The 12,411-nt window shown below is 44.7% G+C and overlaps 1 long non-coding RNA gene across 1 annotated transcript in view; it reads right to left on the reverse strand.

Moving 5' to 3' along the window:
* The window catches only part of LOC108785547, a 47,541-nt gene that overhangs the window by 26,056 nt on the left and 9,074 nt on the right, over nucleotides 1-12,411 (reverse strand). The window lies entirely within an intron of this gene.

Below are 12,411 nucleotides of genomic sequence, written 5' to 3' on the forward strand. Positions count from 1 at the left end.
GACCAGAGCCGTCCCGTTGTTTTAATCATCACTGCGCTTTATTCTTAATTAGCCCAATCGCAGATTGGCCAATGTCAACCTCCGGAGCATCCTGGCACACTACATGTTAAATTAGAAGGCATTCCCGAACAAGGAAGACTGCCAAACCTCTCAGCATGTGCTTGTCGGAGCAGAGCCCAAGAACGTTCTCCAGCTAAAGCTCACTAACGCATAAATATTATTATCCTTCAATTATATTATGCATTGTATTATACGTGATCATATTACATAGCATTGTACAATCAGATAAATGTATTCAAGTACGTAAGTCACTTCCCCAAAGGTAATTACTGTCTAAAACCGGCCATTAAAAGGAAGAAGAAAAAAAACAATTTTGGTGTGCAAGCCATCCAATCATCCCACATTAAATATTTTCCTCCAGCATAAACATCACCCATTATAGGATTTTTCAAACTGTGGCTGGTCATTTACAACCATCATGACCTTCACCAATGCGTGAGAGCTTCCTGGAGTCCTGGTGTTCACAATTTGGCACCAAGGTCTTTAAAAACGACATTATTTGAACGTTTGCACAGTCTGTTCTTCCTGCCCCACCTTCTAAGTCAGAGGTGTAGACCTCTATCTTGGGCACGGTTTTAGCTTGTATAAGAACAATGTGTACAGCAAGCATTTACAAAGCATTTCTAAAGCCTTTAGTAGGGCCCTTGCAGCTTTCTTGAAGCTTGTAAATTATCCTTCAGCTTGGGGATGCTAAAACACAGATCTTAACATAAATATCCAACTCTATCTTTTTTTTTCTTCAAGTTTTGGATAGAGTGGGGAAGGATTAGAAGAACTCTGGTTTAAGACTGCTATCCAGAGAGATTCACCATCATTGTCTGTCCTAATGACAACAGTTTTACTATGCAAGAAGCGAAGGAGAGTCTACAACAGCAATTTTTTTTAGGGTAGGGGAAGGCTAAAACCCATATCAAAAAAAGCCCTAGACCCATGTGGGGTCTAGGTAATTACTGTCTAAAACCGGCCATTAAAGGGAAAAAACCAAACAGTTTTGGTGTGCAAACCATCCAATCAACCCATATTAAATATTTTCCTCCAACATAAACATCACCCATTATATAATTTCTCAAACTGTGGCTGGTCATGTACAACCATCATGACCTTCACCATGCGTGAGAGCTTCCTGAAGTCCTGGTGTTCACAATTTCGCACCAAGGTCTTTAAAAACTACATTATTTGAAACTTTGCACAGTCTCTTCCTGCCCCTCCTTCTAAGTCAGAGGTGTAGACCTCTATCTTGGGCACCAAGATAGAGGTCCCCAAGATAGAGATCTACATCTCTGACTTAGAAGGAGGGGCAGGAAGAAGAGACTGTGCAAACCTCTTTGTGTTTCCCATCCAACAGTAGTTAAGTGATGTGAATATGTATGGTCTCAGCTTCTGCAATCCGAAAGATCTACACAGTATCCTTGGCTTGGCAGTGAACCAAGTAGATATAGCTATTGAAGTGACCAATTCAAAATGTCCAAATACAACTTTTTGGGGGTTCAAAACTCACCAGTTGCTGCCAAAACCAGCTGTTGACAAGCCTAAAGTACTCATATCACAACACAATACAATATACTACATGTATGTAGTCCACATACATGATTTCTCTCATTAAGTGCTGTTGAAGGGGTGTGTTTTGAGCCTATGTAATGTGTTGGCTACTCCATGACTCTAATTGAATAAAGTTGTATCTGGACTATGTTAATTGGTGTGGCGCTTCAATTCCGATAGTTGCTTTTTATTTCTGTCTGTGTTCCTGTTGCAGATTTCCTTCATTTCCTGTCTGGTGAAACCATTGACATCATGACAGTAAGTGAGGAGAAATTTATCTGACAGTGCCTCAGATAGCAGACCAAAGTTTTGGTTGGGCTTACACTTTAATTGGGAATGCTGGATATGACCCGGATACCAGCAGGGGAGGAGTGGAGAAGGTTGGGAGGAGAAGGAAGAGAGATGTAGTATGGAAGTATGTCGGAACGTTAGGTTCTAAAAGCTAGCACCTCTCAAGTCAGAGTCAGGTCAGTTGTTACTATTGAAAAAGATACAGTAGTTCTACATATTGCCACGTTTGGTCAATAAATTAGGTTAGAATATTTAATTTCACTGATTGATGAGTAAGAAGTGGCAGATATTTTCTGCAAAGAGGGGAGTGAGGCACCGTTCTCAGATCATTAGATGTTAGGTGGGAGGTCTTTCTCTAGGCCCAATGGCCTCATTACAGATAGATGTAGTTGTGTTCCCATATACGTCTTATTGAAGGAAGACACACATGTGTTCGTATATGTTAACACTACAGGTATGTTCCTCCATATGTCTAGTTACAGGTAGACTCAGGTGAGTTCCCACATATGTCTCATTACTGGCAAACAAAAGGAGTATTCTTGTATCTGTCTTGATACAAGAACACATAGGCCCTTTTACAGGTAGACACAGGTGTGTTCCTGTACATGTCTAGTTACAGGTACACTCAGGTGAGTTCCCACATATGTCTCATACTAGTAGACAAGGGAGTATTCTTGTATATATATCTTGATACAAGAACACATGGGTGTTGTCCCACAGTACATTGGCTCTTTTACAGGTAGACACATATATGTCTTGTTACAGTTGGACACAGGTGTGTTCCCATATAGTTCACTTTAAAGGTAGACACAGGTATGTTCCTATATAGTATGTCTTGCTACAGTTGGATACAGGTATGCTCCCATATATTTATTATTACAGGTAGTTACTATAAATGTCTTGTTTGAGGTAGATACAGTTGTGTTCCTGTATATGTCTTGGTATAGGTAGACAATGATGTGTTCCCATATAAAGCTTATAGTGCATAGACACAGGTGTAATCTCACATAGGTGTTATTGCAGGTAGAGCTGCGTATCCATATAGTTCTCATTACAGGTAAACCAAGATATTTTCCCATACATTCTCATTACAGGTAGGCACAAGTGCGCACCCCCATAAGTGTCATTACAGGTAGACATAGATGTGCTTCTACATTACTTGTAGGCACAGATGTGCTTCTTTATACAGTATGATTTGTTACAGGTAGCCATAGGTGTGTTCCCACATATGTCTTATTACAGGTTGACACTCCGTTATGTCTTGTTGCAGGTAGACACAAAATGTGTTCCACCATATGTCTTGTTATATGTAGACACAGGTGTGTCGCACCGTATGTCTTGTTATATGTAGACACAGGTGTGTTCCACCATATATCTTGTAATAGGTAGACACAGATGTGTTCCACCATATGTCTTGTTATAGGTAGACACAGGTGTGTTCCACCATATGTCTTGTTATACATAGACACAGGTGTGTCGCACCGTATGTCTTGTTATATGTAGACACAGGTGTGTTCCACCATATATCTTGTTATAGGTAGACACAGGTGTGTTCCACCATATGTCTTGTTATAGGTAGACACAGGTGTGTTCCACCATATGTCTTCTTATATGTAGACATAAGTGTGGCACCATATGTGTTGTTATAGGTAGACACAGATGTGTGCCTATATATAGCCTGTCTTAAGCAGACCCAGGTGTGCTTCCACGTAAGTTCCATTACAGGTAGACACAGGTGTGCTCCTACATTACAGATAGACACAATAAGTTGAGATATATCCGTAATCAGTGCCACTGTGTCTTTCATTGCCTACTAATTATCACTATGATCCATTTTTAAATGCCAATTTTCTTTTTTTTAAATCTAAATGCTGAAATAAGTTGCCTCGCTAGTGGTTGTTTGGTGGCATATGATCAGGTTTATAGTCCAATGTGTACAACGGTGTTAATTATAATGGTATTGATACATAACTGCTCAATATTTCCTATTCCTGAGCAATATCTTTAAACAAAAACCATGATGCTTCTGTCTTGGAACATGCTTCAGCTTGCCCTGTTCTAAGGAAAGGAATTAACCAAAGTTTGGAAGGACTTTTCTTCATGGAAGTACGGTTGATAGAGCAGCAAGAAGACCATCATATCCAGCTCCCACAGCGAAAGGAGCGATAGCAGATTTATTTCCTATTGAGGGGATAGATGGTGGCACGGAGCAGTGACTGAAAGCCCTTAACGTTGGTTCAATCCTTGTTGCTATGGGAGCTGAATCATAGTCATCCACTTAACAATGCATTGGGCACATGCCAGATTGTCTCCTCCTATGAGTCTCCCTCCTTCTCTTGCTCCAACACTCCCTCCCTCCTCCTGGGTCTGTCTGTCTCTAGCTCCTCGCACCTCTAGTTCTACAAAATATCGCACCTTTGTGTCTGGCACGTCTCTCCCGTTCTCCTATCTATTTCTTAAAAATTACCCGCTCGTGCCACCTCCTTCAGCCAAAATACATTTTAATGCTTTGCCTTTTTTTTTTTACGGTTTACATTGCCCGTTTTTTTTCGGGAATCAGTCTCTTTGGCGTACCTTTTAGTCGATTTTTCTGTACTATTTTTTTTCCGCCTTTTTGTCTCTCGCCCATCCCCGTTGCCTGCCTTTCCTAGGCTTCCCCTCCCTCCCCCTCTCATTAATTCACAACACGCAGCACTGCGTCTGATGCCAGGATACCAGGCTGGCACCCAAAATGATCCTCGCCATGCGCGGTGCCACAGAAAAATAATTTCTCTTTCTGTGCATCGTTAAAGCCGCTTTATTATTTATTTTTTTTCCATGCCATTAATCTGTGCTGAATTTTCACGTTTTTTTTCCCCGTCTGCGGATGCCAGTCGTAGCTTGGGCACGGCTAGCGACAGATCGTTCGCTGTTGTTGCAGGGGTTAACGCTACGTGATGGTAAATGGTCCTGTTGAGATTGCTTGGCACGTTGTCGTAAGCCGTTAGCCCTTTATGAGTTATTGCGTCTGCTGCAGTTGCCACAGCGAGTTCTAACCGCTTGGTGCGCCCCCGCTGTTGCGCCGTTCATGCATGGCTGTCAGTGTTGTGACAAGAATGACTAGCTAACCATGACCCGCTGTATCTTCTCCTACAGCTGCTGGCAATCTCGCAGCAACTGTAATGTTTAGAAAACCTTGGCGATAAACAGTGGTTCGCGTAGCTGTTTCTCCGCAGCGAAGGCCTATTCTCTATTTTCCGGTAATAACCCCGATGGCGTACAAGGGGCAGTCAAGCGTCCCCAAGTGAAATTGGGTGACTTAATTACGGCTTATGCCAGAATGTGCTTGGAAACTGTTGAAGGCTTCTTCACAGACTGTAGAAAATCGGGTGAAACAGTATATGACTCCAGTAACAGACATGGAGATAACCTATGTCAGGCAGGGGAGGAGTGGAGAAGGTTGGGAGAAGAAAGAAGACAGATGTAACATGGAAATATGTCGGAATGGTAAGTTCTCAAAGGTGGCACCTATTTTTTTTCCGGTACTCGCCGATACCGAATACTGAAAGTCCCATTCAGGAAGCCAGGCGACGTGTAATGGCTTCCTGATTAGCCGGGAAGCCGTGCGGCTTGTAAAAACTTGCCACCCGCTTCCCAATTAGCAGGGAAGCCGTCCCCATGCTTCTCGTCACTAGGTGGCAAAAAAGCATGGATCTGGCTTTCCAGCCAATCAGGAAGCCGGGTGCCGTGTAATGATGCGATTGGCCGGGAAGTCGGCTCCATGCTCCCTCGTCATGACGTGACGAGGAAACACAAAGCCGGCTTCCCGAACAATCAGACAATGTAATGATGCGACGTATGGCTTCCTGATTGACCAGCTTTCTGACCAATCAGTAAGCCGGGCAGCGAGTCATTACACGTGACGAGGGAGCATGGAGCCAGCTTCCCGGCCAATCAGGAAGCCGGGCAGCGTGTAATGACTCGCTGCCCGGCTTCTTGATACCGGAAGTATTGGGCTAGGCATCGGAACATTTGGCCGAGTACGAGTACTCACCCAAATACTCAGCATCGGCACCGATATTGATACTAGTATCGGTATTGGTGCATCCTAAAATAGGGTTCTCCTCGAATACAGGAGCCATTCTGCTTGGGAAATCTTTGTATAGTTGAACCAGAAGGCGTGCCAAGCAAACACGTAGTGAATCTCAAAATGTATTTTATTGGTTCCACCAATGGCAAAAGGATCACATAAGTCAACCGATGTGTTTTTTGGGGTAACAAACAATCCCCCTTCTTCAGGGATTAAAGGAGAACTATGGGGTTAGGGCTTTTCCCCATAGTTCTCCGAAGGGTAACGGGAGGACACAAACTAGCGCCCTCCCATTACCCAAAGCTCAGTAGACGCCGCAGCTGAAACGGATCCCGACAATTATGTCTGGATCCACCCAGCTGCGTGAGTGGCAGCTGGCTCTGACTATCTAGAGGCATAGCCAGCTGTACCCGCCCCCTCCCCCGTCGGTTCCGCCAGTGAGCGCTGGAGGATCGGACAGGGGGGGGGAGAATCCAGTCACTCCCCTGTCACGGCTCTCTGCAGTGACAGGATCGAGAAGTGAGCGAACGCCGGTATGTGTTCGCTCACTTCCCGATCTACTGAGCCGACCTGTGACAGTCTCATTGTCACAGTCACCTCATAGTTCTAGGACTGAGTAAAAAGGACTCACCTCATAATTCTCCTTTAAGCAACTTGTCAGAGAATCTAATGGACTCCGATCTGGGAGCCTGGGTTTGTTTGTCAAAGCCTGGAAGGAGTATTAGGTGGAGGTCAATATTAGACGGCTGTGCAGCATGAAAGATATTTCTAGCAGAACCGGAGCAAACTTGGACTATTCAAGCTGAGCATATGATGAATATACACAAAAGTAGAGATGACCTTCTGTTTCCTCGTCAAAGTAGTTGCAGAGATATAGGCGGCTGAAGTTATATGCAGACCTCAACTTTTTCTATAATGTGGGCTCGGTCTTACCCTTCGTGCTCCTCTGATGCTTCTTTCATTTAATGGTCAGTTTTTGACCAACTAGGAGCCTTATTAATGGAAAAGTTTAGACTTGCATGTGAACTCAGTTCTCAGTATCTGTAGATCATGTTGGCATGAGGTTGTTCATGAAAAGTCACCTTTACTTAGGTATTTCTCCATCATGTGCTCAGTTTGAATTGAGTCAGTGAGGTCCACCACATTTACTTCTCCGTAGAATTTACGACGTGGTCACGTTACCTATCTGCAATTTAATAATTAAGTATATGAAACCCAATCACTAAAATGGTTTTTAGGACTTAAAGGAGAACTATGAGGTGAGTGCTTTTCACTCACCTCATAGTTCTAGCCGACCTGTGACAATGAGACTGTCACAGGTCGGCTCAGTAAATCGGGAGGTGAGGGAACACATACCGGGTTCGCTCGCCTCTCGATCCTGTCACGGCTCTCTGCCGTGACAGGGGGAGGGGCTGGATTCCCCTCTCCCCGCTCCGATCTGCCAGCGCTGACTGGCGGAACGGAAGCTGTAGCTCGCGGTATACTGAGCTTAGGGTAACGGGAGGACGCTAGTTTGTGTCCTCCCGTTACCCTAAGGGGAACTATGGGGAAAAACACTGACCCCATAGTTCTCCTTTAATGTGTTAATGCAGTTTTGTAAATTCAATTTAATATTTTTTTTAAATCTGCAGCTTTTATTATAATAATAACTGGCGATGCCACCATGAAGGTTCTTCAGGCACTTCCTGTCATAGGGTGACACTGCTATGTTCCTGGCTCTCATTTGTGCTTCCACATTGTCCCCCAGTCACATGGGTTTATATTGTAGACTGCAAGTGGCCATTTCTACACATATTACTCAGGCATGGTCCACTGTTGTCTCGTCAATAAAACCAAGCTGAGAGATGCCATCATCAATATAGATGGGAAGTAGCTGCAAAGAGGCTGCAGAATCAGAAATACTTGGATGCGTCAAAGAATAAAAAAAAGTTAAAACAAGTGTTTTTTAAAAATAGAAATTGTCTCTGAAACACAGTGATCAATAAAGATTGTTCAATTTGAGTTTTCATCTACATTAACCTTTAGGTAGCTATTTTATACATTGCCTGGCCAAAAAAAAAAGTCACACAGTCTAATATTGTGTTGGCTTTGATTACGGCCACACATTGGCCGTGGCATTGGTTCGATAATCTTATGCAATGTCACAACATTTATTTCCAGCCAGAGTTGTATTATTTTTTCACCAAGATCTTGTAGTGATGATGGGAGTGTCGGACCTCTGCGTAAAGTCTTCTCCAGCCCATGCCAAAGGTTCTCAATGGGGTTAAGGTCTGGACTCTGTGGTGGCCAATCCATGTGTGACAATGATGTCTCATGTTCCCTGAACCACTCTTTCACAATCTGAGCCCGATGAATCCTGGCATTGTCATCTTGGAATATGCCCAATGTGCCGTCAGGGATGAAAAAATTGATCATTCAGTATATTCAGGTCGGCAGCTGACCTCATTTTTGGGGGACATAATGTTGCTGAACCTAGACGTGACCAACCGAAGCATCCCCAGATCATAACTCTTATCCATTGGAAGACTCTTAGCTATTTGCTTAGCTATATCCAGGTGGTGACTTTTTTTGGCCAGGCAGTGTACATATACACACACACTGTCCGGCCAAAAAAAGTCACCACCACACAGTGTGTTTATATATATATAGTTCTGGCAGCTGACCTCATTTTTGGTCACATGACATTGCTGAACCTAGACCTGACCAACTGAAGCAACCGCAGGTCATAACACCTATCCAATGGAAGGCTTTTACCTATTTGCTTAGCTAAATCCAGGTGGTGACTTATTTTTGGCCATGCTTTTATTGTAAGGACAAATATCTCTATTTCTACAGTTCAAGTACTGTATATAAAGAAAAAATGAGGATCTTCCCAGAACTGGAAATATTTGGGATGGGCTTCTGTTTTTGGGGAGAAACATTGTCCTACACACAGGTGATCTGTTTGGTAAGTGTAGGTGGCCTTCACCAAACCTCGTCTAGTGTAACATGTCAATAGTCTTTGTTTTTTTAGTTATGTAGAGTCATGGAAAAGGTTAAAATTTGTTCCAACTAGAACCATATGGATACCTAATGGGACTAGTGGGACTATTGTTAAGTTCGATTAATCGGTTAATCGGATTTAAAAAAAATGGCTCCAGTGATGGACCACTAGTTTGTACTTAGATTGTAGTCCATCACGGGAGCAAGGCTGCAGCGGTGCAAATAAAAAAAGTGTGGTGTGCAATATAGTATTATATAGTATAGTATTATACAGCGGCGCAATGCAGAATACCAGCAGCTATAGAGGAATACAGCAAATCGCAGCAATAGTCCATTATACTATAATGGACTATTGCTGGGCTTTGTAGTCCTCTATAGCGGCTGGTATTCTGCAGTGTGCTGTATAATGATTATACAGCCCAATGCAGAATACCAGCAGCTGTATAGATAGCTGCCTTCCCCCATATGCATGCTCCTCCTTCATTGTGCCGATCGTAAATGGCCGGGCCGCGGCGAGTCTGTGAGGCGGGGAGATGCGGCTTGCAGGGAGGAGAAGCGGTGAGTCCGTATGGCGGGGAGGAGTCGTGTCAGGCGGCGGGAAGGGCCCAGTCACACCAAGAGTGCGGCGAGTGAGGGAGTTCACCGCGAGGAGAGGAGCAGCGGCTTCGGCGGCGTGTGCGTGGTTTCTGTGTTGTGTCCGGCGGGCGCGGTGTCTGATGCTAGCCGACTAATCGACGATGGCAAATCGATTAACTGTTGCAGCTCTAAATGGGACATAACTCCTACATTGTACTATATAAGTCATAAGGTACATTTAAGTGAATACAAATACAAGTTCAAGTACAGCGGTACCTCGGTTCATGAACGCTTCTGTTCCCTTACAATTCGGTTCGCGTACAGGAAGTTCGCAAAAATTTTGCCTCCATTCGCAAATTCCGCATCCGCGAACCCAACCGCAGCCATCTTCCCCACTCTAACACGTGGTCGTGGCTCCCTCTAGTCGATCACAGTTTGATTCGGTCCGCGACCAAGTCGGTTCGCGACCAGAATGGTGGAACGAATTAAGTTCGTGAACCGAGGTATCACTGTACATCCATTTGTATTGTTTGACTTCTCCTCGGTTGCCCCATGCAGACCTGCAACAGATGACCTCTTCCCCATCAGCATGTGATAAAAGTCGCCGCCATTGATGGGTCGCCGGTCCGGAAGAGTCCACAGACCAGAAACAGCAAATCTCTATGTCGTGGACTAGCTGGCAATGACAAGTTCTCAGTGGGCTTGGATCAAACTCACCAGTGACAGAAGAGGAACAAAAGTAGAGGGCCTCAGCTAGGGTGACTTAGAATTCTGAACCCCACATACCTCGTACATATTAAAGAAGAACCCAAACTCTTATAATGATGGAGCTAATTAGATTTCCAATTATAATTCATTCATATAAAAAAATCAATTAATATTTGAGGAATAACTTAAAGTATGTGTTCATATACAGAATACAGTTTCCCTCTGAAGCTAAACTTTGGACAAACCAAACTAAATACACAGAAAATGTCTGGCATAGCAGGAGACCTGATTTTTCTCTTCTGCAATTTACTAACACTAAGGCCCCATTCACACTGAGCGGATTGCCGCGCGATTTCCGCTGCGATATCGTGCATTTTTGCCGCGCGATATCGCGAGAATTCGCCAGTCAATCATTTTCAATGGAGCTGTCTTAATGTACAGCTCCCTGTCGCTCGTCGCGGTCGCAAGTCGCGCCTGCAGGACCCTTTTTTTGAGCGGATATCGCACGATTTTTCTATTTTTTAATGCAGCCCGACGGTGAAGTTCACGCTACTGTCGCTGGAACGTCGGCCACGAAAGTCGCGCTATCCCGGCCACGCGGATCCGCTCCTAAAGGTATGTCGCTCGGTGTGTATGGGGCCTTACAGGTCTCCTTCTCACCCATACACCGACGGGGCAATGCAACGAGGAAACAACATTGATTAATTTGTCTCATTGTCACTCTACTCTCTCCTCCTATCAGCATTAACCCTTGCATGCACATGAGCATGACAATGCACTCGATTGGGCCTTTTTGCTGCTTCTCTTATGCTGCTTGCATTAAAAAAATACTATTATCTGTGTATTAGGGATTACACAGCTGAATTAACTTGTGCTTTTTATATCTGCGTGGAGTTCGGCTTTAAGGGAGAACTATGGGGTTAAGGCTTTTCCCCATAGTTCTCCTTAGGGTAACGGGAGGACACAAACTAGCATCCTCCTGTCACCCTAAGCTCAGTATACCGCGAGCTACAGCTCGCCATATACTGAGACGCCACAGTATACCGCGAGTTACTGCTATACTGAGACACCGCAGCTGAAGCGGATCCCGACAATTATGCCGGGATCCGCCCAGCTGCGTGAGTGACAGCTGGCTCTGCCTATCTAGAGGCAGAGCCAGCTGTATCCGCCCCCTCCCTCCGTCCGTTCCGCCAGTCAGCGCTTGCGGATCGGAGCGGGGGGAATCCAGCCCCTCCCCTGTCACGGCGGAGAGCTGTGACAGGATCGAGAGGTGAGCGAACGCCGGTATGTGTTCGCTCACTTCCCGATCTACTGAGCCGACCTGAGACAGTCTCATTGTCACAGGTCGGCTAGAACTATGAGGTGAGTGAAAAGCACCCCCCTCATAGTTCTCCTTTAAACCTTCACCTCCACCAATAGCGGATTGTCTGTGTTCTGGACACGCCTACAGAAATAATAGAAAATGATGATCAGTTTGGATGGAGCCTGGGACCTGCAGAACGTTCCTCTTGAGGCTCCACGGATGTTAAAAGACCAAATGTGATATTGTGCTGACCTTTCACCGGCCGCGCTGTCACCGCCAACATCACATGAAGGAGAGAAAATACTGTTATGGTCGTCCATCAAACAAACACACAAAGGATTATTGGAGCCTGGCTGACATTTCCTGGACACGCCTCCGCCGCACAAGGAGTTATTTATTCCTATATTTCATTTGCCTTTTTCTCTAACTGAGAAAAAAATGTATCCGCCCAGGAAAGCCGTTCGGTTGGTCCCACATTTATCGCCGTTGTACTGTGACTCCGCCAACACTCAGTCCCAGGAGTGGTATGACCCTTGTATTAACAATACGCTCTTTTGTAGCATGGGATAGCCAGTGAGCCGAATTGGAGAATTTTGGCAAATTAGCTATTTTGTCCTAGATTGCTCACTTCTCCAAACTCTTCACCCTTTAGTAAATAACCCTGTAAATCTGTTTTTTTAAATGCAATTATGTCTTTATAAAAAAAATATATTCTAGCTGTGGGTTATGGGTTGGCCACGTCATAGCTCACACTGGTCTATGGAATCCCTGCGTCACAACACTAATTGTCACCTGGAGTGAGACACATGCTCCTTCATACCTGGAATTACTGGGTATTACCTTGGGTTCCCGACACCGCAAGGAGCAGGTTGACCAAATGCAG

The sequence above is a fragment of the Nanorana parkeri genome, unplaced genomic scaffold (genome assembly GCF_000935625.1).
Source record: "Nanorana parkeri isolate BGI_ZX_2015 unplaced genomic scaffold, ASM93562v1 scaffold166, whole genome shotgun sequence".
NCBI classification, from domain to species: domain Eukaryota; kingdom Metazoa; phylum Chordata; class Amphibia; order Anura; family Dicroglossidae; genus Nanorana; species Nanorana parkeri.